At 40.1% G+C, this 25,946-nt stretch overlaps 1 long non-coding RNA gene across 2 annotated transcripts in view; it reads left to right on the forward strand.

The window, feature by feature from the left end:
- Positions 1–25,946, forward strand: part of LOC141570700 (uncharacterized) — a 61,310-nt gene that overhangs the window by 31,733 nt on the left and 3,631 nt on the right. The window lies entirely within an intron of this gene.

Here is a 25,946-nt window from a genome sequence, read left to right on the forward strand (position 1 = left end):
CGTTTTCTCCTGTGTGGGGAGCGATGACAGTGACAAATTTTGATCCGAGGTAATGGTTTGGCCATGTTTGCTTCTTAGACACTCAGTGCAATGTCCTCAGGAAGACAGGTGAGAGGGTGGGAGACTGGAGGGGGTGAAGTGGTCCTGTTGGGGAAGTAGAGGGCAAGTTTGCAGTGGATGCTCTGACTGGGATGCACTGAGGAGTTGTTAGGCCCAGGTAAGTTGTCAGAGACCTGCCCAGGCATCTGTGGGATTCACGAGGAAGACAGCGGGAGTGAGTCAGTGGTCAGCTCCAGGTCCAAACAAATGCCAGGGCTTGGAAATGGCTCTGGGCAACCCCAGGGCCTCTGCTGGCTCCTGAGAGCCATTCTCAATGCTGGGCAGTGGCTTCACCACTGGCTTGGGGCAGCAGGGACTGGACATCCAGGCTGTGCCAGCTCTGATGGGTGCATCTGGTGGCCTGCTGTTCTGCCAGTGTCTGGAGCACAGCAGTGGGTCTTAATAAATATTTGTTGATTGAATAAAGCCAGGCACTAATCCAGGCGCTAGAGATCCAGCAGTGAGCATATCACACAATAAGCCTCTCCTAGATGAGCATATATTCCAGGTGGTGAGACAAGCAATCAGCAAGAGAAATGAAATGCTTCGAAAGCTAGATGTCAAAATGCACTGTAAAGGAAGAATGAGGTGGGGAGGGTGGTTTGCAATTTTAAAAAGTGTTCAAGGAAGGCTCACAGAACAAAGACCTGCAGGAGTTGGGGGGCACCCATTTGGACAGGTGGGAGAAAAGCCTTCTGAGAAGAAGGGAGCCAGGGCTGAGATGTCGAGCTGGTTGTGTTGTTAGCATGATAGGGGGCAGTAAGGAAGCCAATGGCCAGAGTGACGTGTGTGAGGGTGGAGAGGTGGGGTGAGGGCAGGGGTGTGTAGGGCTAGGAGCCTTCGTCCTCTACTCTGACTGAGATGCAAGTCTAATTTCCTATCCCTGCTGCCCGATGCTGTGCACCTTTTCCCTTTCCTGCCCCTTCCAATCACAAGGCACTGGGGCTCAGTGTGGGATATTCTCTGCACAGCTGGCCCACACACATGCAAAAGCCAATGCCATGGAAATACAGAAGAGACAGGAGGACGGCTCTGTATTCAAAGGGCCTAAAGAGCTGTTAGCAAGCAAACACATGCTTTAACTCTTCATGTAAGGAAGCACATTGGGATGTGGACTAATATTAGATGACATTATGGAATAATTCTTAGTTTGCTTAGGTATGATCATTCTATTAAGGTTATGCAAGAGAATGTCTTCATTCTGACAAGATCCATGCTGATATATTTTGGTGTGCAGTGTCATGCCACTTACTGTCAAACGATTCAGTGAACACAAACACACACACACACACCACACACACCACACCACACACACACCACACCACACACACACACCACACACATCACACCCACACACCACACACACCACACACACACACCACACACACACACACACACCACACCACACATTACACACACACACCACACCACACATACACACCATACACACACACCACACACACACCACGCACCACACACACACACACCATACTCACACACCACACCCACTCACACACACATACACCACGCACACACACACACCACACACACAAACCACACACCACACACACACACCACACACACTACACACCACACTCACCAGACCACACACACCACACCCACATACCACACACACAATCAAATGGATACATACATACATAGATAATGCTAGAATATGAACAACTGTTGTATCTAGATGGTTGGTATATAGATACTGATTGTACTAGTTTACCAACTTTAATTTTGAAAAATTTTCATGTTAAAAAGTCAGGACAAATCCTTTCTACTATTGTCTGTTTCTTGTGGCTCTGCTTTTGGTTGCCATTATTTATTCTCAGGAGATTCTGCCCAGCCCCCTAGGCAGTTTCTGTACCTTGAATCAGAAATGTTTGCCTCTGGAGACGTAAAGGAGACGCAGAGCATAGGGATCTGGGTGGGATTTCTGGTGGGTGGCACACCCCTTTCGGCTGGCAGACCCAGAAAGAGCAGGACCGTGACGCAAAGGATGGTGGCTGCCTCACAATTTTAAGAGTCACTTCTAGGGCAAGGCAGGGCAAAGAAGAAATGCAGCCTTGGAGACAGAGGCTAATTCCTCTCTGGAGTACGTGCTTTTCCCTGATGTGGAGGTTCTAAATTATTCGACTGTTTACCTGCTGCGTGACTTGACAAAAGGGTAATGTGATTTAGAAACTCAGCGGTCAACCAGAAAGTCTATTTCCAGTCAGGCACTGTCAGGGGATTGAGCTCTGCTGTATTAAATCCCAAATTTAATCCAGGGGCCAATATGTCTGTGAATATTAGAAAAGCTCCATTGCTCTGTGCATGGGTCACATCAATTCCTTATGGTATTTTCCACGTGGAAGCTAAAAAATCATGCCTCTAGAAAGCTGGGTTTAGCACCTTTGGATCTCCTGATGAAATTTTAGCATATGGTTAGGATGCGAACATTTATAGACACACACACCCTCTGCCAGCCACACAAGACCGAAAAATAAAAAATAGCCCTGGAAAAATAACTCATATTTCAGAGGAAAGAAGAATGGAGGCTGTAATATATAAAGGACTTCCTAAAGAGAAAGTTCTTCATAGACTTTTACTTGGTTTCAAAAAGTCTTGTTTTGTTGCAGCAATAACAGTAAAAGATAAAAATCATTTGAAATTAAGAGAAGAAGTAGAAAAATGGTCACTGTAAGTTTTTGTCTAATCTCAGGATAGTAATAATAATGATAGCAACGGCAACAAGAGCCAGCATTTATTGAGTGCTTACTATGTGCCAGGTACAGTAAGCACTTTTCACATTTAACTAATTAAATTCTCATGACAGCCCTAGGAAGTAGCTACTATTATTATTTTCATTTTCAGGGAGCTGAGGTCTAGAGAAATTAAATAAGTTGTATGAGGTCACATGGCCAGTAATGAACAGATAGGGTATTCAAGCTCTATAGCGAAGCTAAATAAAATTCTATCATATTTTTCTAGAGTCATAGTTTTATTTTATTCTTTCTCCATTTTAAGATTTGTTTTGGTCCCTCTGCAGGATTACAGTATATTGAAAATTGTGGTCTCATACATTCCTAGCAAGCCAGGTCTCTAAGTGGTCTCTTTAGAGTAGTGATCCCCAATCTGTGACTCTGGACCTTGGGGCACCAATGATTTACTGTAACTACTAACAATAGCTTGCTATGTGCCATGCCTTTTGCTATATACTTCACATGTTTTATTTCAGTGTTTAAAATTGTTTTTTATACTCACAATTTAAAAAGATAGTGTTGTAAAGCAGGACCAAGTTATACATATGTATTTGGAATAAAAGTTTCCCAAAACAACACTTACTTTTACTATGTGGGATACACTTGGTTATTTTCCATTTTATTCTCTTTCATTTAAAGAATGCTGTTTGTGACATGTTAATGGATTTTATGTCCTGCTAAGTGGTTTATAACCCATTGTTTAGGAAAGCACTTCTTTAGCTCATTTCAGTTTTCACATTAATGAAGTCAATATAATTTTAATACCCGTTTTACAGATGAAAAAACTGAGTTAATTTGTTCAAGGTTATACAAAGAAACCGAGCTCTATGGTTTATACTTGGGATTATATTCCTTTTTAGAACCGATGTCAGTTATGTTAAAAACAGCTTTTTGACTAAATTCTTATATTCTTAGTGCATTGTCTGTAATCTGAATAAAGACAAGGTCTTGCACATATGGCTATATGAGCACTGTTCTTGGTCTAATACATGCAGATGGAGTTGTGATTTATAAAATTCAAGTATTTCTAAGTAAATCTAAATTTATGGTAGCTTTTAGTTATTATGCATATTTTCAATAAATGGATTTAAAAATTACAACTTCTATTATAGGGAATCTGAGGAATTTTCTGAAATTGGAGTTGCTTTTTTCCAGGAAATGGATTGAAACATGGAGGCCACACCTTCAGATGTCTGGCTAGCAGGCTTAACTGGGGATTTGTGAATTACATCTTTAGTTTCACCTGCCTCTAACTGAACTTTAGCACATGCATCAATTATTTGTAGGCAATAAACCACAGCAGCAGTAGCAACACTTGTGAGTTTGTCACCACTATGTAGAAGTTACTGATACTTTTATATCGCCTCACAGTGTTGCAGATATTTCAAAATATCATTCATGCTCACCATGTCATCAAAATCATGCTAGTTATCAAGTCACCATAAGATCTTGATACACGTACCGATAAAGAAGTACATGCATTAGTATATCACATAATTTATTCTGTAAGTTTAGTAATTGTGTTTCAATATAATTGTATGTTATGTGTTTAAATACATTATTGTTTAGAAAATAGAAGGAGGAAAGGGGTCCCCGGGCCTCACCAGACTGCCAAAGTGGGCCATGGCTCCAAAAATCTATTGAGGGTCATGGCTAAATGAGAGGATGGGTCTTGAACATAAGCTGAGGGTCTCTGGGTTGCCCCTTTAGAAAAGGGTCATATTTCTAACCATCCTTTTAAGATCAACATCAATTATTGTGAACAGTCTAGCAAAGGGAGAAATGGGGTACTTGCTAATTCTAGGCGATATGGATACCGAGGCACAGCAAGTTCTTTGCTCCTTCAGATGTTTCTCTTGTCTCTGTGTCTGTCCCTTCATGTTCAATTTCACATCGTTGCCTTCTTCTTATTATTATTTCTCCATTGGTATGACCATGCCTCTTGTCTTTGGCACATAAATTTATGTAAGGAGACTTAGAATTACCGTATTTTGATGTGTATAATGTTCTCCCATGTATAATGCGCACCCATGTTTTTGGCCCAAATTTTCAGGGGAAAAATAATCTTTCATTTTAATTTTTTAATTCAAATCTTTGTTTACTTTTAGGTACTTGTTTTTTTTGTATTACAAAGGAATTTTAGCATTCAGTTTTTAACATATAATATGAGAAATTTTATGTAACAAATAATGACAAAACACAAGAATACATACAAGGTATAAGAAATTTTATGTACTGGTAACAAATTTATGATATTTACACATTATAGAAGGTCAAGAACTCTTCATCGGTTCAAGTTCATCGTAAGTTCAACAAAACTGATGATCCTATTCCAGGGCGTTATTTTGCATATGGATATCATTATTGATTTCTAGAGTTACACTTTTAACTCATAAGCATAAATAAAAGAATTAAAAAATTTATATAGATATGGAATTAGTACTACCCATGTATAATGCGCACCCTTATTTTTGGGCAAAAAATTTGTGCACATACATGGCAAAATACGGTACTCTGTTTTGCCAAACTTAACTTGATTGAGAAAGTCATCTTTGTTTATTGGATGCCCATTGCCCATGGTCTCAATAAAAAGCCTAAATAGCTGATTTTCTTCTTAACTGGATGGGAAAAACTTACATGTCTGCACTGAGTCCTGGCATTAGCCTTCCGGAATTACCATACTGTTTCGCAGAAGTAAAAGGCCAGGGAAACGACCATTGGTTTAAATTATTTCTAGGCCTGCATTGTAAAATGCTGTGAACACTAATACATAACAGACCTATATTCTCACAAAAGTCTCTGCTTTGTTGAAGCCTCAAAATGGTTTTCATTTAGTTTTGTGTTAAATTTAGCCATAACGTTCTGTACATTTACAGAAAAACAAGTTAATGTATATTCTATGAATTGAAATGTTTGACAGAACTGAGTTATTTTAATCTTGGGATCATTAAGATACACAAAATTTAATTTACCTCTGAAATTCCTTTGAGATGATATAACTCCCTTCCATGATATTATCAGAGTTATCTTTTTTAGAAACAAATTGAATAACTCCCTTCCTTTTTTATGATCTGTCCATGTTCCTCTATTGTCAATAGAATGGAGTATAAAGTGATTAGGATGAGATCCAGGGTTTCATGGTCTGGGCTCTGTTACCTCTTCATGGTTGACCATTTTCCCACATGTTATTTCAACCTTTCTAACGTCCTTGTATTTTCCTGCACACATTTTGACTTTTCCATCTCTGCACAGGTGACTCATTCTCCCATTCTGCTTTACTTCCTGGAAAACTCCTATTGGTCCTTTGAAATCTCTCAGGCATCACCCTCTTTCTAAAGATTTCCCTTATATTGACGTCCAATCATTGCTACCCATCCACCAGAGGTAGGAGAAATTGCCTGTGTTCACATATTCACTGGTGGCATTGATCTGAATAGATTAAAATGGTTTATTTACAGAGTTTGTCCTCCTTTAAATTGGAATTCTCTGTTACCACAAGGAGAGTGTCTTCATCTCTTTATTCCAGGTGTCTAGCATGAGGTAGCTATTCTGATGATGGTTGAAGGAATATGATCACATAAACCTAATTGATGGTGTGCTGGGAGGATGGAGTGTAACATTTAAGCATTGCACACGATATGGGTCACTTCTTATGCTCTTTCTTATATCCTTTTAGCCTACCTTTTGGCTCCAGCCTTTGCAGTGACAGTTATGTGCAGTTGTGACTTTTTAGCTCCTTGCCTCAGCTGTACCACATAAATCTTGCTTTCTGATCTGGGGTTTTTCTGAGCCTGTTGTTTGCAGAGGCCAGGTCAGCCATTCTGGGCACACTGCAAGAAGAAGTTAACTAAAACCCAATGCGGCAATGATGGGAGTTGGTGGATAAGTATTCTCCCCCATCCCTGCATTTCTCAGGAAGACAGGGGGGCTAATTCCACAAAGCCACTCAAAGCATCCCAGGGCATGGAGCTGCAATTGCCTATCCCAGTGACTAGATCAGTAAAGAGTCCTTGGATGGGCGTCTCCTCCTTCCCTGTTTTAATCTGCCCACTTCTGTACTCTTGTTCCTTAAAATCACTTCCCAAAATAAATGATCTTGTCTCAGACTCTGTTTCTGGAGAGAACCCAGATTAAGATAGCAGCCCTGATTTAAAACCAGCTTCACTACATTATATGTATTTTTGAGAGATGTTTGGAAATTGTTCGCAAGTCTCATAAGGTAGCCATTAAATAAAGATGGTGTGGAGAACCAGTAAATAGAGTAGCATCCACTATGTTGCATACAAGTGTGCTATAAAGTATGAAATGTTTTGGGAATTAGGCATTCTTCTTCAGTTAGGAGACAGACTCAGACAATTGCTCACTTTTGTGGCAATACTTCTCCATAATTCTACAGCTGTGTCCTAGGTGGTAACTGAATAGTGATGTTTTGATCAGTTTTACAGATGGCGAGGCCCTAGACACAGCAGACATGGCAGCTTTCTCTGAGCAAGTGGTAAGGCTCTAGAAGACACATGTCTTTCCCATAGAAGGTCAGTGTGAGGAGCTTGGGTGTGAAACCCTATGCTTCTACCAGAGGGCTGGATGGCTTGCTCTGCTCTGTGTGTGTGTTTCTTTTTAAGAACAAAATATGCATTCCAATGTCTGATTTTAAATATTGTAATACTTGGATTACAAATAGAAAAATGAAGTTTTTTGAAAATGGAAAATATTGGGCAGTAAAATTAACATCGGAAACCCTGTGCATTGCCAAATGCTTCAATCACAGAATTTTTGTATCTTTTGCAGTTAGAAGAGACAGTCAAGGTCCCTCAGAGCTAGAGACCAGATGGTTTCTAAAAGAGCCAGGACTAGAACCCAGGCCCTTGGAGGCCCCTTCTCATGGTCCTTCTGGTAGACCACAATGGCTTCTCTTGATGACCGTTCTTTTAAATCAGAGGCTGGCCAATTTTTTCTGTAAAGGTTCATACAGGAAATAATTTAGGCTTTGCCAGCCAATGCTTCTGTTGCAGCCATTCAATTCTGCCATTATTGTGTCAAAGCAGCCATAGAGGATACCTAAATAGATGACTGAGGCTATGTTCCAATAAAGCTTTATTTCCTAATACAGATGCTAAGCTGATTTGGCCTGGGGGCTACAGTTTGCTGACCCCTGTTTTTTATACCATTGGAGTCATGGCGATTTCTGCTTGGTAGTCACCAAAAGGCTACTGGGTCCTAGAGAGTTAAAGCTGCCCCTCGGCCTGGTGGTGGGCTGGACTGTTGCATCATGGCCCACACATGACTGGGCTTCCTTCCTGGTCTGTATATGGTCAGACTCTGAGCCAGCAGCCAGGAGAGTGAGCTTGGCACCCACAGCACTCCTGTTTCCAGAAGGAATCACAAATTCCTTCCTGTGAAGATAAAGGAACAATTGTATCATGGGAGAACTTACTGGAAAGTAATGCAGGGTCACCAGGAAGGAAAGGAATTCACTTCTCGGTCACAGTCTTCAGTCACTCAGACCTGCAAAGGTCAGCTGTCTGATTTTCGCAGGCCTCCAGGGTCCTCCACTCACTGGATAACACATTGGGTTACCGTGATTCCTGGGGCCCACTCAGAGCTTCCTTTGGCTGCTGTAATCATGCTTTCATCCTCATGGTCAGGTACATAATTACCGCCACTATTTCACCCTCATTTGTCATCTGCTGATGCTAAACTTTTGTTCCTGTTCACCATCTTTCATCTTTCACGAAACTTGTTAACTTGACTTTTGAGTCTCTCACCCCATGCCCCTGTCTCTGGGACCTGGTCCCAGGACTGAAGCCCTAGAAGACAAATGTCTTTCCATAAAAGGTCATTGTAAGGAGCTTGGGTTAAACCCTATGCCCATGCCAGTGGAGTCACTGATTGTTCCGGTAAATGCATATTCGTGTTTGTGCATATATGACCAGGTGTTCATGTGTACGCCTGCGTGTATGCATGTGTGTGTGTATCTGAGCTTGACATTTAAATCAGGAGGTCACCTTCCCCTTGGGCATTGCTGCTTAGGGAAGGTACTTAAGAAGCCTGGGCGCTCTTGATTTGACTCATGAGTGAATATTCTCTGGCCATTATTCTTGAGTCTTCACTCCTTTCCTCTCACTTTTCATTATGTGAATCCACATCATGGTCCGTTTCAATGTTGAAAGATTCAAGGATTTTCAAAGTCTGGATGAAAATTTTCAATGGATTTAATGATCTAATTCTCACAAATGACTGTGCATTACCTGCTACTGAGCATGAGCTCCTAATGAATGTCTAAATCCTTGGAGTTGAAGGGAAAAAAAATCATATCTTATTATTATTTCACTCAAGTAGCACTCTAGCCCCTGGGGAAAGGGATGCTGGTAGTTATGTGACAGGGAGCAGAAATGAGGAAGAAGGAAGGAATATTTGATTATTTTTTTCATAAACAATTCTGTTAGCACCTGGCTATGGTTCTAGCTGCTGTGAGAAGAATTCCAATGGCTTTAATATTCCATTGTTTGTGGCTGGGAAGCATTTACTTGCTGTTCAGAGCTGGCTGTTTCTCACACTGGCAACAGAGCAGAAAATGTGGGCGAGGTAAGGGGAAAACTCGAGCCAAAATGCTTTACATCAGGTTAGTTTTCCCTTTAAAGCTCCCTTTGGAATTCCTACCTCTCCTCCTTTTGCTTCTTCTTAATAAATCTCGGGTTCATTTTCAGCTACACTTCCTTCCCCTAAAGAATGGCATATTCTTAAGTGTACGGGTTCTGCTCTGGGGCTCACATTATAGCTTTTTTGTTAGTTTTTAAAGTGGCCTTCTTTGTTTTGATGAAATCCTTATCTTTTCCAGTAACACTAATGTTGAAGAATGAGTAATGAGTACAAATGCAAAAACAGCTCACAAAAAGAAGCGAGAAAGGTGGGGGAAGACAAGTAATGGCGGAGGGATGAATTTGAAACGGCTCATTGCCACAAGGTGGTGCTGTTAAAACACCTCATTTTAAAGTCCTGAAAAAAAGGTTGCAAATAAAGAAGGGAAACACAAAAGTAAAGAGCCTTTCACACAGATAATACTTTGAATCACAAAAGTGGAGTGTGAGTGTGTGATACTTATTTGTGTGTCTTTATATTGAAGATGTAATCATTTTAAGAAAAGGAAATGTTATAGGGAGCAGTGATAGGATGTGTTGTTTTTTGAGGGAGGTGTTTTACGATTGATACTCTTATAATTCAGATATTAAAATATTTTTATTGAATATTAAATACGTTTAATCCCAATCAGATCTTTCCTGTAATCTTCGGAGTCTGATATTGTAGACACGAGAATCATGGGTTAAGTTGACCATGCCTTAATCCAGTTTCATTCTACATAGAGAGCTTGCACACTAGGGGCGTTTATTTGAAAACAAATAGTGCCCCATTAGGGGAAACATGAAGCCTGCATGTTCTCAGATGTTCTGGACTGCTTTGGGAACTTGGCGTGTGGAAAGCTGGTAAATTAATACTTGGAAAATAATTCCTCACTTTAAAACATGTTGCCTACTACGAGATGTCCTTGATGGCAGTACCATTGTTATTTAAAGTGAACGTTTTCAGTTTGTGCATTCTGTGAGTGCCTGGGGTATCCATTTACCGAAGGACAGAAATGAAAAGCTGATAGTTTGCAAATGTTGTACATTGAAGGTGGGGTGTTGATGTAGTGGTCCAGATAATCTTACACTTGAAGAAAGGGCAGGAGTGGAAAGTGATCTGATGCTGGTGAATAGAAGTGCCCAAAACTTTACATTGAAGCTCCCTTATTACATCTCCATAGCAACTCTCTGAATCAGATGACGTTAATATCTGCATTCACACGGAGAGGCTCTGGGAAGTTTAGTAACCTGTCAGCTGTCACAAAGCCACTGTGTGGCAGAATCAGGAATTGAGTCTAGAAACTATTCAAGGGAGAAAAATTCAAAGAAGTGAAAGGGAAAACGTCTAGGTTGTCTTGCAATTTGTATTGAGATGAAACTGGGTTTTTTAAAAAAAATGTAGATCTCTTTGAGAAAAAAAAAGAGACCTGCTCAGTTCCAATGCCTGCTTCCTCCACAACCAGATGAGCTCTCTATATATAGCATCACGCACGCACACACACACATACATACATACACACACACACACACACACACACACACTTTTTTCGACTTCTCTTAACTAATTTTCATCAACTTCTATTTTAGCATAATTATAAGATCTTTTTATCATCCATAAAGCAAGAAGCCAGGGAAAATCGCCAGATTTTTTGCCATAGCTGAGGAAAGCAGCCCAAGTCAATCATGAGTACTGTAGCTGTGATAGCTCCCAGACAGTTCATGCCACAGAAGCATTGACCCAGCTGGAAATACAATTCATTGTACAGATATCAAGTGGTTTTGCTTAGGGAAGAATTATGTTAATGAGAATATGTAACTCCAAGGATGGTGATACATGCTAGATACCCAACACGCTGGCAGAATCCGAGCCTACAACAATATACAAAATAATGCTTTTTGTTTTTTTGAAGTGTCTGAAAGAACTACATCTACATTATTAGATTTTCTAATGAATTCTATTTAGGGTAGCAGTGTTTAACCTATATTTAGCAGAGGTTCTTCTATGTCCATCTGGGAAGCTATGTGGCGGGAAAGATTGTATGTGGTCAGGTGATGGTGTGTGTGGAGGGAGCGTAATGGGGAAGGTAGGCTTTGACCATCCACCCCAGCTTATTCTGGAGCAGCAGGTATTTCTAACACATGTAGCTCTTTTGTATATGTGGACTATTAAATTTTAACGTACATTGGGGATCTAAGTGATTTATTTAGGACAATTCATCAGAGTCATATTTAAAATATTCGTATTTTTTGATGATTTTAAAACGATGAGAGAAGATCTCTTGTGTCCTATGTGGATATCAGAATTGAATGTCACACAATATTTGAGAAGAAAAAATCATTGTAGATCTCAGAGAGATGTATCACAAAGGGATTGAATTCCTAATTTGATATTAAAAAATGGAATCTCATTCTATGATGACAAATCTTGAACCCGCTGGAGGCTGATCAATATAAAAGTGAGAGCAACTCAGGATCAGTCTTACAGAAGTAGAAGACCTGAGGTTTATGTTGAAGTTTCTAATTTTTGTCGTGTCGTGGTTCTGAAACATTGACCGGAGTGCCATTTATTTAGTTGTCCCTTTGCTCATTTACTCAAATATATTATGAATAGGTCTCAAATGCTGACTGTAGAGACATGTGTGAGTCGGCATACTTGGATCAACTGACAGCTGCAAGACTTCTTTGCTTATGAGAAAAGTGTGTTGTTTATATTCTAGCCAACTAGTTGTATTTTCAGGACAACATCTTTGGTGTGGAAAAAGGACCACCTGCTTGTTGTTGCAATTGCACTGTTGCCACTTGCCTCTTCTGCTAGCGATTTGCTGCAGTTGAAACATAGTGTGACTTGGTCTAGTTCCCAGCTCTTGGAGACCACAGGAAACAGACAGGTACCTGCTTGATTCTCCCAGGCTGTAGACATTCCCTGGCATGTGTTATGCAGTACACACTGCACTTCCTGTCATGCCCACATCCAGCTGTCAGGCCCTCACCCGGAGGGCTTGGGGAGATACTTAGGAGAATTTTGTTGATTTGGGCTCAAGGTCAAGCAATCTGTTTTAGACTTTAGGAAACTTAGTTTAAGGAATACGAACAGGTCTCATAAAAGAAGTTTAGAGAATTGGCTGGCAGGTGGTTTATTAAGGAGACTTAAGAGTCATACTTTATCTTGGTATTTAATCAGTTAATACACTATTAAATATGATATTTTCTTTTTTATTAAGAAGAAGGTTTTCCTTGATAGTAAAGTGTTGCCAAGAATATAGCAGAGTCTTTGGTGATTTCCTGTGGAATACACTTTTCGCATTTCTCTTTTTTTGATGCCCAGTCCTCCCCCTGTATGGAGAAACAACAGAGGGAAAAGGAAAATTTAGAGAAAATAACCAAATACAGGGTCAGGAATTAAACTGAGATTTTGGGGTTCCAACTTCAGCACACTATTTTGGCATTATTCATAGCCAACCAAGAATTTATTTAATAGCTCATCAATAAGAACTTGGGACTGTGGCTCCATTTTTGAGATTCACATACAAAAAAAACCATTAGGAAAGCAAATCATACATTTATTACTAATTTATTTATGCAAAATCTCATTCCATAAAGGGAACAAAGTGGTCTGCAACAATAATACATGCAATAAGGTAGTGGTAAAATATAAAATGGAAGAGCTGAAAGATACAGATCAGGACAAAAGGCTGATACAAACTTAAGCCAAGGTCTTCCTGTAGGTTGCAGGAGGGCTCATCAGCTGTTACAATCCAGCCTACAATCCAGCCTCCTGGTTGGCAGCAAGCCAAGCTGAATCTAAGTGTAAAAGGACCCCAGACAGAAAGTAAGGAACTTGGAAGGCTTCCCTGACAAAATATCCTCTCTGAGTGCTTAGAATTCTCATCACTCATTTCACTGCACACTAGATTGTGAAAAAGTTTAATAGGGTTAATTTATCTGTATATTGAATCACCATTTGTTGTGAGAGAATGGGACAGGAAGCAGGTATGTCTTGTTGGTGAAAGGACGTTAGGTTGGGAGCTTAGCAGCTGGGACCCAGGTAGGCAATCCCATGCCTTGTAGCTGGGGAGAGAGACCGCAGTGACCGGGCAAGGAGCTCTGATGACAGACGTGGCCTACACCATAGTTTTGGTTTTCCTCACATTGCTCTTAGTGTAATAGATTACAAAATAAAAGGAAGCAAAGGATTTGTAATTTTTTATAGAGAAATATGTATGTTTCTTTCTAAGATAAGAGAGAAACCTGGCAAGGGATGTTTTCTTATAAGATCCAGAATGCTCTATTTGACATTAGCTCTAACAGGATCATTGTAACAAGGCCAAATTAGCATGATTTTATTTCACAGTGTTTTGTAAACTTTCATGGGTCATATTGTGATGCAAGGCACAGATACCTGCAAACAACTGTAGGCTTCCTCTCTGGGTCACCTTGACAGTGATTCAGCTAGTGCAGGAGCTTCCCTCTGCCAGGGGGAGATATTGTGCCCAAGCTCATCTTCAAAGGGTGGCTTTTCTCCCCAGCAGGGAAACCCTCAATCTTATATGGGCCTCAAGCTCCCTGGATGCTGTGTGGCTGGCTTTCCCGACAACTCCAGTAAACAGCTGACATCTAAACCCGGCCCACCTAACAGCAAGAGTCTGTCTATAATTCCTATCACAAAGCCACTTTCTCCTGCATGTCCTGAGCAAAGGTATAGAGAAAAGGGGCTTGGGTTCTTTTACTGGTGGATAAGCCACACAGCTTATCTAGCAGCATGCCCTGGCCACCTCTCCATGGGGACAACATGTGACCCGGCCTCCTGTACTCTTGTTGAGCCTAACTGTGCAAGCCTCCACTGTCCTCACTAAGGTCCTTTCCTTAAACCAGGGGTGTCCAAACTGCGGCCCGCGGGTCGACTGCGGCCCAGATCCATTTTTCATTGGCCCGCAGCAAATTCCAAAAATATATTCAGTTTACTTAAATAAACCAGGTGAGGCAATACGTACTTCACCTCGAGTGAGTGACCCAGCTGTTTGTGTATTTTACCGAATATGGCCCTTGGTGAAAAATGTTGAAAAAAGTTTGGACATCCCTGCCTTAAACCGTGTTCTGTCACGTTGTACTTCCCTCTGAGGTCCGTGCATGACAGATTGCACCAGCAGACCCACCTTTAGAACAACTGCAAAGGAAATAGAAGGAATAGTCTCGTATAGCCTGGTTTCAATTGTGAGGTCCCTCCAATAACGTATAGCAAAATGGCATTTTCTTTGTAATTAAAAATCCTCATGTTCAGGATTAACGCTCAACCTGGAGGTAATTGATTCCTTTTCAGGCACCATTATAGCCTCACAGGGTGGAATGCTCCCTCTAACTTAAAATCTAATTTCATTACTGTTAATTGTGTTGCTCTCTGTAGGTGAGTACTAAGCAGGCCATAAAGTGAAGTGTTTATGGTCAGATTTCCTACTGACGCCTGAGTGAAGGAGGCAGAACACTGTGGAACACAGTCACCGTCACTAATGATTATTTATCCAGCTCAGATGGGGTGCTTACTGGCTGCATGCTCAGTGATCCTAGCATTGGTAACACATTTGGGTCATAAAATAGTGAAAACACAGTTAAGCCTCGTGCAAGGGTCATCATTCAGTCATTATTCGTTTTATTGCTATTGTTGTTGGAACATTCGTTAATGCGATTCTGTCCTCTGAATTGAACTTGAACCAGGATTAGTTTTTATGACAACTGAGGACATGGCTCACAAATGGGGGAAAATAGGATTGAGTGGGTTTTCACAAGTCTTTCTTTTAAGCTTTGTGCCTGAATATAGCAGAACCCTGCTGTTTTGTTGTCTTTCTTTTAACATAGTTTATTGTGTAGATTCAAAGCGTTCACAAGTCTGTAGTGTCTTCTAAAACAGAACATTTGCTTGTAATTACAGCCTCGTATCATGTGTTCAGTTCACTTATGGATATTGAGAGCTATCTACCATTTTCAATACTAACAAAGGATTTTATTAAACCTTAGACAAACATCTAAATCATTAAGTACAATAGAACATTGAGTGCTATTTAAGTTGAAGTGTTATACAGCGATAGATAATTATAATAATAGTTTGAGAATTACACATGGGAGGAAGATTTGCTCTCTTTAGTTCATTTTTAACCCCTAGCTGCACAGAATTTTATTGATCATTGACCATAATCTTTAGTTCAAGACATGTGTGGTTCAATATTTTTAATAGAATAATGAACACCCATGAACCCACTGCCCAATTCCAGAACAAGGATATCACCAAACATAACATCTACTCATACTATTACTCGTTATGGTAAATTAACCTGTATTGCCCCTTCTTGGTTGTTTCATTATCATATCGTTATTATTATCATCATTATTATTTCCTTGAGCTGAGCAACACTTGAAAATAGATTTTAAAAATATAATGGCTATTAAATTTTACCCCCACAGGCTATGTAAACTGTATGCCATAGAAGATTAAGTTAATAGAACCAATTCTGGTTACTTCTAATTACCATGCTCCTTTGCGAGTTCTCTATTTGCGTTCTCTATTTGCGACTGAAGCTGCAACTACATACCTAACGAGAGAATGGTACTCCTCACAGGTATCAACATCCCATGTTCCAGAGGCTTCCTGAGAGTTTAGTTGTGATCCTTGGTTGATTAATTTGTTCATTCATTTATTCAGAGAACATTTCTTGAGAGCCAGGCACTGAGCTTGGTGCACTAGGGTTTCAAACGGCAAGTGGGGGAGGCAGAGTTGCAGAGAGATCATTGTCATGAGAAGCAATGAGTGTGAGAAAAGCTCGGTGCAAAGGAGGTTGTTTGGGCAGGAGAAAGTGAGGGCAGTTCTGTCTGTTCTGGAAGAGCTAGGACAGAGCACAGTGGGGAGGTGATGTTTGACATGGGGATTTTCCTGATGAAGAAGAGGTGGAGGTTTAAGGCAATACTAAATAAATTTAATCTAATGGAGAGCAGGGAGGGAGATTTGGGGCTACATCTTAGCTGCTTCTCCCTCCTCTGAAAGCTCACTGGCTTTATCAAGTTGTTCATACCGGCCGCTAGCCAGGGAATGAAAATAAAATACAAAAGTATACTGAGATCCCCCACCCACACCCCCTTAGCTGGGGTTTATTCTGTGCAAATCCTGCTGGAGCTAGATTTTGTGAAGGAACAGAAGGATACTTGTACTGTCTCAGAATGTGCGATGGACAGATACCATGAGCAGAGAAGCACATAATTGTGAGACGCCATTGTGGTTCCAATATTGCAACTAACCCTAAAGATAAAAAATGTGAAAGATAAAAAAGTGTGTTGTAACATCAGTAATATTACAGTGCTATCCCAGAAGTCATTGTCCTTCTGTCTGTTATATAGGCACTCAATTCTGTGTCCTCCCTACAATGCAAATACAAAGTGCATTTGGAAAATCCCAGAACCAAACAGAATACAGTACCCTCTGAGGTTTCGCCTTCATTTGTTTGCTGGAGATAATGGGGGGGAAAGAGTTGTAAACAAAGATTAGGAAAGCATCATTTGAATTGACTCTGGATGGCATACACACAATGTGATATATAGATGATGTATTACAGAATCGTACACCTGAATCCTATGTAACTTTACTAACAATTTTCACCCCAATAAACTTTAAAAAAAAAAAAAGAGAAAGCATCATTTGGGGATACAGTCTATATAACGATGCTGTAGCAATGATTCTTTGTATCTTACAGTAATGGATTCAAATGCTTATAATAATATGATTCTGCAGCCAGAGCAGACAGCAGATTTCTGTGGACCTGAGTCTCTCAATTAGATTTCCGTGGTTTAGCCACAGGAAGCTATCAGAGGTTAAAGACAATTTTTCTCAATGATGTGTTATGAAGAAAAATGATCAGTATGTAGTTTTCCTTACTGCCTTTCCATCTTGTAACATTTTATTTTCTCTGCTTTCTTCTGCCATTGTCATTACGGCTCTTCATCATTACAGTTGTGATGAATGAGTTGACACTGTCTTTGTGCCCACTTTCTAGACTTATTCTCTAGTTAAGAGAGTCTGTCCTGAGTGCTAGAAGATCTACCTGGAAGCTCATCTGGAGTTTCCATGAACAGCCCCCTTAGGTGGGCACCCAGGTTAGGTTCACAGCTACCATTTCTCCTCCCTCTCAAAACCTTAGTTCTAACCCTCACCCCCTCCATCAAGTGGTAAGGAAGGCCATTCAGAAGTTTCATTTATTAATACATTTCCTCTCAGCATATGGGCTGCTCTCAGGGGCTGTCCTGAAAGTTATTTCAGATTTCAAAGGGATAACCTGAGACTCAGGGGCAGAGGTAAGACACGGCCAGGCAGCGACGGAGAAGAGCAGGGCACAGTTACGTGGACACTCTGCAGGGTTTACAGTGTTCTTTTCCCTGCCGAGGCTTTGTACTCTGCGGGAGCCTTAGAATGGCTCAGTCTCATTTCACTTCTTTGGACGCTGTGGGAGCCCTCTGAAGGTGGAGACTTAGATATTCTGTATTTGACGAGCAACAGAAACTCATCTTTAGGATCTGACCCCTGAGAATGGGTCACAATCTGTAATGACACCTGAAGAAAGTGGTAGGTGGGCCTAGAAACCCAGGAACCAGGGTTCAATTTCTGTATCCTCTTTTGATTTTTAAGGCACGTTGGATTGGATTTTTTTACCCATTTCACTTATGTCAGTTTTCTTCAGTGATATAAGTGGGTAAATAACTCATGTTTATCTCTTCCAGCCTGTGGGACAAGGTGGGGAAGGTGAATAGAGTCCCTATCCATCACCCCACTAAGGGCAGGCAGGGGGATTCATCGCTTCCCTTCCCACTGAGGACACAAGTTCACAGAGCAAAAACATTTAAACTTTTCCCTTGAGCTATAACTGAGTAACATAAAAGCTTTAATAAGCTTTACTGAGTTCTTACAAATTCTAAGTCATTGGCTCCTCACAGTACATTTTAGGGTTGATTACAACCCTAAAATGTACTGTGTTTCCCCAAAAATAAGACCGGGTCTTATATTAATTTTTGCTCCAAAAGATGCATTAGGGCTTATGTTCAGGGGACGTCATCCTGAAAAATCATGAAAGGGCTTATTTTCTGGTTAAGTCTTATTTTCGGGGAAATACAGTAGGTACTACTATTATCATTCCATTTTATAGACAAGAAGGCTGAGGCCCAGAAGGGTAAAGTAACTTTCCCAAAGTCATCCAGTTAGTAAGATGTGGAACAGGAATTCAAACCCCACCGTAATCTCTGGAATGTGCACGCTCAGTCCCCACGCTTGGCTGAGACTGCCGCCAGTGCCGGCTGGATCTTCTCTAATACCTCTTGGGAAAACATATGCTGCATGTTAAAACTGAAAACAAACAAACAAAAAAAAAAAACAGGCTCATATAACATCTGCGTAATAGCAGATAACCTGTACTTTTGTGCCCACCATTTTCCAGGTAGTATTTCAAGTACAGTGAACCTTCTCCTAAGTAAGGCGGGTCATGATTTGGAGATTGTTGGTCTTTTCAGTGACCTGCCTACCTTTCCTAAGATTTAGGAAATTTGTATCCATGGGCTTAAACTGCAAAAATGTAGATAAAAGAGAAACAAATTGAACTGGCTTCTCAATTGTAAAAGCTGAAGAAAAGTGTAGAAAAATCAATGGTGGTGTTTTGATAGTCAAGGTCAAAGAATGTGTTTCCTTTTCCAGAATGAACCACTTCTACTCTGTCAGACTTTATAACCTTATATAATTTATGTACTCCCCTAATGTTGGAGGCTCAGGGAAACTCAGCAGAATTGCTCTAGGAAACCATCATTAATTTCGATGAATTTTGGATCCTCTTCTGGGGATTATGTTTAATGCCCTGTTTTATAATTCCAATGTTCTATGTGACATTTGAGCAGTGAGTGTTTTCCCCTGATGTGGCATTGAGATTAGACACCCAAATTGTATTGATTTGTAGCAAAATGAAATTTTTTGTTGTTGACTTGTTCAACTGTCCTTGTCTTTGACTCTTGTTTTCCAACTTAGGGTAGAAAATAATTTGCTGAAATGTCCAGTCCTTCTGAATTTCAGAAAACAAATGGCAACAAAGAGCCTTTCCAGATGATAGCACTTCCTAATTTGAAAGTCTCATTTAATTTAATATTGAATCTCTTTGGGCACTAAATTCCATAGCTCTCCAGTTGCAACACAGGTAAAGATGCTAGTTGGTGAGTGAAAATAGGTTGGGAATGAGCAAATAACTAACATACATTGAGTACCTACTGTATACCAGGAATTATGCTAGTGTTTTATACATGTTTCCTCATATAATTCTCAAACCAATCCTATGAGGCAATTACTAATCACCCCATTTTACGATGAAAGAAAATAATATTCCAAGACTTTAAGTATTTTCTCCAAGGACTCAAATTAAATAAGGACAGAGACTGAGATGCAAACATAGGTGTGTCTGATTGTAAAATGTGTGCTGCTTGCACCAAACAATGCTCACCACAACTCAGAAGACCTGAGTTCATTCATTTAGTCATTCGTTCCACAGATTTTTATTGAGCATCTGCTCTGTGTGATGTATTCATCTACTCCCTGGTTATTCAATAGTGTTCAAGACAGAAATTCTGACTATTCTGAGACCTTGCTTTCAACGTGGAGATAGGGGGAGATAGGTTGATGAGAAATGATACACCATGCACAAATAAATTAAAACTTTGTGATAAATGTTTTTATAAAAATAAAACAGGAGGATGTGATCAGAGAATGACAGGATCTACTTTAAATGGGATATTCAGAGAGGACCTTGTTGAGCAGGTGACACTTAACCCCAGAGAGCTTTGAATGATTAGAAGGAGCAGCCATCCAGAAAATAGCTCCCAGGGAGAGGAAGAGCTTGCAGAGGCCCTGAGCAGGAAACGCTTATGTGCAGAGCTGAAAGAAGGCAAGGCTGGTGGAGTCCACTGAGAAGAGAGAGCAGGTAGGAGACATGGTTGGAAAGGTTCCCGGGAGCCAGATCATGTAGAGCTGTATGGACCAGAGTAGGACATTTGGGTTTAAGACGACCCTGGATGGTTTTAATCAGGGGAGTGAGTATTATAATTTATTAATTTTTGAAATGCAAACAATGGATTAAAGGAAGAAGTGTGAAGTCAGGAGGACCAGTTAAAAAACTGTAACAATAATAGCCCAGGCAAAAGTTGCTGGTACCTCGACCAGGGTGGTGGACATGGGAAGATGTGAACTATTTAGGGATGCATCCTGGAGACAGTCAGGGCCAGCTGGTGCCTCTATATACTAACTTGTGTCACAAGTGAAATGGGTGGCTTTTGAATCACAATTAGTATCTTTGGACATCAAATTTACCCTTTTAAGAATGAGGACAACTTGGATTCCTGTTGTTGTGTAAATCTAAGCTTCACAATAGCCAGTTGTAAAATGTAACAGAGAGAAGATTATTTTATTTATATAATAGCAGATATTATAAGATATATGAAGACAGTATTTGCTTATTGAGAAAAAGCAGAGAAAACTTGAATAAGTAGGCTTGTTCCTAAAAGGAACAATTAACTCAAATTGTAAGGCTATCAATTCATTCCAAATTATTCTAATTGTGTAACACAGTTCTAACAATAATACCATTTTTTGGGGGGGAGGGAGATGGACAAAATAATTCTTAAATGCGTTTGAATGAATAAGCGGTTGGTGATAATGAAGGGAAAATTGCCCTCTAAGACATTAATATGGCTTTTAAAGCTGTAATAACTAAGAGATAATAGTGGCGTAGGAATCAGGAGAATAGTATATGAAATAGAGCAATAATTTTAGAAGTGAACATAAGCATATATAAAATTTTAGTAGAAAATAAATATATAATTACAAATGACTTATGAATTTATAGATTATTTAGTAAATAGTGTTGGGACATTTGATTTAATAAATTGTAAGAAACAAAGTAGATCTTACACCAAAAACTGCTAGATTGATTAAATATTAAATGTAAAAAATACTTTGAGGTGCAAGAAGAAAATTTAAGTATTTTTATAAACTTCAAGTAGAGCGAGATTCTTTTTTTGATGATAATGTCAATGACAGAAATCAAAAAAGAAAAGAATGTTTTAAATTCTCTGCAATTAAAAAATCTAAAACTTAAAAACAAATGAAAAAATTGGGAGACATATATTCAACACATTTTGGCATGTGGTTACTATATAATGAGCCCTGAAAGAAAAATGAGCCATGACATGAGCAGAGTTCACAAAAGACCTAATACAAGTACCGAAAAACATGAAAAATGTTCTACTCCCAGTGCTAATTAGGGAAGAGCAAGTAAAACATTCATGAGGTCTTATTATTTCCCCTTTTCAATTGGCAAAGATGATAAAACGCTAATACCCAATGTAGGTAATGCTGTGGGACAAAGGATGCTTTTTAATACATTGCTGATGGGAATGACAATTCACACTCCCCAAGGTAATTTGGCAATATGTGAAAAACTTATATTTTGTTTCAAGGAATTTATCTTAAAGATATAAACATGTGTATATGAAGTCAGCTATTAGGACATTTATCACAGCACTGTAAAATGTCCAAAGAGAGGACTGCGCGTACATTATGGTGCAGGGATAACAATGGAAAACAGTCATTAAATATGATGTGGTAGAAGTGTATTTTTTTGGTATAAAAGACTGCCAAAATGTATTTCAAATGAAAATACGAAGCTTATATAACGGTATGTTAGGCATTATTTCCAACGCTGTTTTGTGTGTGTGAAATTGTGGGTGTATGCACAATGTATGCTTATTGATTAAATATTAAATGTAATATTTCTTACATTGTATCTGAGAGAGTGTGGTTATAATTGGTTTTGCTCTCCTTAATATATGTCTAATAAAAAACCGCCTTTATCATAAACATACTTTAGAGCACTGTACCTAAGATCATAGGCGCTGGGCTCGGATGGGCCTGTGTGCCTCTACCAAATGTTTGATACTGGTTAGCCAACTATAAAATGTCCACCTATAAAATGTCCATCATAAAAACAGCTACTGAATAGATGGTCGTGGTAAAGTATGCGTAGAAAATGTATAGCATATTTTTGTCACAGGTATTTCTGTTATCTTTTTACTGTTGATATTTATCAATAACAAAAAATGCTCAGAAATAAATAAAACAGAATAGATTAACTATAATTCTATGAGGATTGGATAAGCAGCAGCTCTTCTTAGAGGGTCAAAACCAATAGTTTTCTTTCTTTTTTTCCCAAACAATAATTATTTAACATAATTTACATAACTTCCTATTTTATTTATTTATTTATCTATTTATCTATTTATTTATTTCCAGTTTCAGGTGTACAAAACAACATAATGATTAGACATTTACACCCTTCACAAAGTGATAACCCCAACAAGTCTATTACCCCTCTGACGTTGCACATAAGTATTACAATAGCATTGATTGTATTTTCTATGCTGTACATCACATCCTGTGACTATACATACATACATATATGTATGTTAATGGTAGTTGACATTCAATACTATATTAGTCTCAGCTGTCAACACAGTGGCCAGGCATTCATACAATTATGACCTGATTCCCCCCTGTCAAGTCCAGCACCCATCTGACACCATACAGTTTTACAAAGTTTTTGACTATATTCCCCATACTGCACTAGATTTTATTTCGTATTTCTCACCTGCCCCAGAGTTATCTCTGGATTGCACAATGCAGGTTGCCACCAGCCAGGGCAAGGTAGTTATCACTCCTTGCTGGGATTATAAAACTACCTTGATGTTACTATTTCTGGATGTGATCCCCGAGGGTCCCACATCCTGTACAGTTTCAGTTGGTCAGCTGCGAAACTACTTGATTTGGAAGAAGAAAAATAGGCTTAGAATAGTACCGGAAAAACCCCTAAGCAGTACTAATGTTTCCCCGACTGATGAATAAGTAAGATAGGGCACATTAAAACAATAGTCAGGGCCTCTGAAAGTTTGGTTTGGTGCAAAGGGTTTGTGGTACAAACACCAGTGCATGTGATTTCTTCTGAAATATGCCCAGAAAGGGACAGAGGACCAGTCTGTGGGTTATTTATCACTGAAGATCTCTTTGTTTAGACCTGTGGTCGTACCATGCATGTTTCAAGAAATAATATTTTCCAAAATGGTGCCTCTTAGGCTTTTGTTCAGGTATGCATATGGTTATCTGGGGCTTAAGGTGAAGCGGGAGAATTAATTATGCCTTAGATGAGTGCCTAATTATTGTCAAACTCTTGATTCCTCACTCTCCTTTTCTCCTCTTGATCAATTACATCTTCCTCTTCCTTATTTGTGAAATGCACTCATCAACTGCTATCAATTTTTCATTCAGGAATGGGTAGATTTTACGGCTGTAAGGAGTGCTTTATCCACACTTGTTTCATATTTTTTATATATTTAAACACACTGACCCGTCTGAAGCCTGCAGGGAGTAGAGTGGTAATGAGTTACAGCACCTCTTTGCCTAGTCTTTCATGCTGTAAGTTAAGAAAATGGATAAATCTCTGGAGCTGGCCAGTGGAATTGTTTTCCACCAGGCATTCATTTGAGTCACAAAAGAAGAGCTGGATCCAATAAGATATATGCAGGCTGACAAGTGGCTTATTTAACTTAATATGGAAAAATATAAAATAATGGGAACTAGGTCAAAAATGGCAAAAAGGATTAGGGCTTAAATAGAGACAGGCTTCCAGACAATGAAGGGAAGAGGATTTGGCAGTAATAGTGTCTCTAAAGTCCGACCCATCAGCTTCACGTCTGGCAGTAATTAGGAGGCCAAAGGAATAGTGCAATGAATCAACTGAGGACAAGAATGGAAAAGAGAAAGGGTTGATAGACTCTGTGGAGCTGGATGGCCTTACGGAGGAAGGGAAAGGCTTGTAGGAGGCAGTTCCCCAAGTCAGAAGGAGACAGCAGGGAGCCTCATCTCTGGCCTCTTTTTGGGTGGCCGGGTGATTGACACACAGGAGAATAGAGGAGGCAGAGTAGTAGATGGAGGGCCTGGTGAGAGCAGAATGAGGTTTCTTATCAGAGTGACCTGTTGGGAATTCAGGTACCACCACACCCGACTTCCTCAGTTCCCCAGTTTGCTCCCTGTGGGTCTTGTGGCCCACATGCCACTGCTAATTTCCATCCAGCTCCTTGTAACCAGACTCGAAGAAGTCAGATATTTAGTAGAGTCCCCTTAGTTAGGACTCCTTCATCGTCCTTAACATCCTACCACTGAGCCTTTTTCTCCCTAGCTTCCTGCCTCCCAGGGAGGCCAAACACTCTCAGACAAGACAGCCTTTTGGATTGGATTCTCCAAGACTTGCCATTCTGTTCCGTTATTTAACCAGGATACATACCAGCTGGGCTGAGAGTGCAGCTGGATGTCTTTCAAGGCTCATCTGAACTTCAGCTGCAGCGTAGTGTGTGTGTGTGTGTGTGTGTGTGTGTCTGCATTAGGGATGCCAGTTCATGCTGGGAAGCTGAGCAGGAATCCTTTTTCTTCCATTTGCTCTGCAGAACAGCATGGGCAAGGCGGTGCCCCGTCAGCACTCTCAGGCAGTTAGGATCACTACAGCAACAGGGGAAGGAAGTGCGCAAAAAGAACCACTGGCACAAATAGACATGTTGAGCTCTGGAATCTGAATTCAGATGTGGCTCTTCTTTGGCATTTGAAACAAACACTATCTCCCAGGAGGATGGGCAAAGCACAGGGCATACAGTGCACACGGTGGCTTTGTTGAGTCAGTTCTCAGCGAGGCTGGGGTGAGACTCGGAGGCCTCTTGGGTATGACAGGAAGTACCGCGGCCAAGCTTAGCAAGGCCCACACTGAGGGAGGGAAGTTAACTCTCATGAGTCACCTGAGATGCCTAGCGTGTCCTCCACCAGGAAGGACTTTGGCATTGGCCTACAGCTGTCTCGTGAGGACACTCGCATTGTTCACATGGACAGTGTCTCCTAATAGGCCGGCATGACAGTTTGATGCCCAGATATAGGACAATAGACGCTGTGATTTGGAGACTTCTTCCAGATTTATCTTTCAGGACTCTGCTTAGTGACCAAGATATATCCATGCAAGCTCAGTTTTTAAATACTTTGAAAACTAAAGTTAATTCACTCAATCGGAAATAAGCATTGCCTGGGGCATGGAGAGGTATGGCCATGAACAAAACAGACATAAATTCTTGCCCTCAAAGCTCCTTTATTCTTGTGGGTAGTTAAGAAAAACAGAAAATAAGGTATTATGTATAGAGTATGCTAGATGGTGGTAAGTGTTATGTAAAAGAAAGACAAGAGGAGCATAGGGAGTGTCAGGGAGACAGCTGAATTTGTCTTGAACTATCCGGATGTCTGGTATAATTGTGGCTGTCTAGGTGATTATTTTCAGTTATAGACATTCAGTTTGTGTGAATAGTAATATTCTTAGATTTGTATAGTGTA

The sequence above is a fragment of the Rhinolophus sinicus genome, chromosome 3 (assembly GCF_057876585.1).
Source record: "Rhinolophus sinicus isolate RSI-liver-muscle chromosome 3, RSI-T2T, whole genome shotgun sequence".
NCBI classification, from domain to species: Eukaryota; Metazoa; Chordata; class Mammalia; order Chiroptera; family Rhinolophidae; genus Rhinolophus; species Rhinolophus sinicus.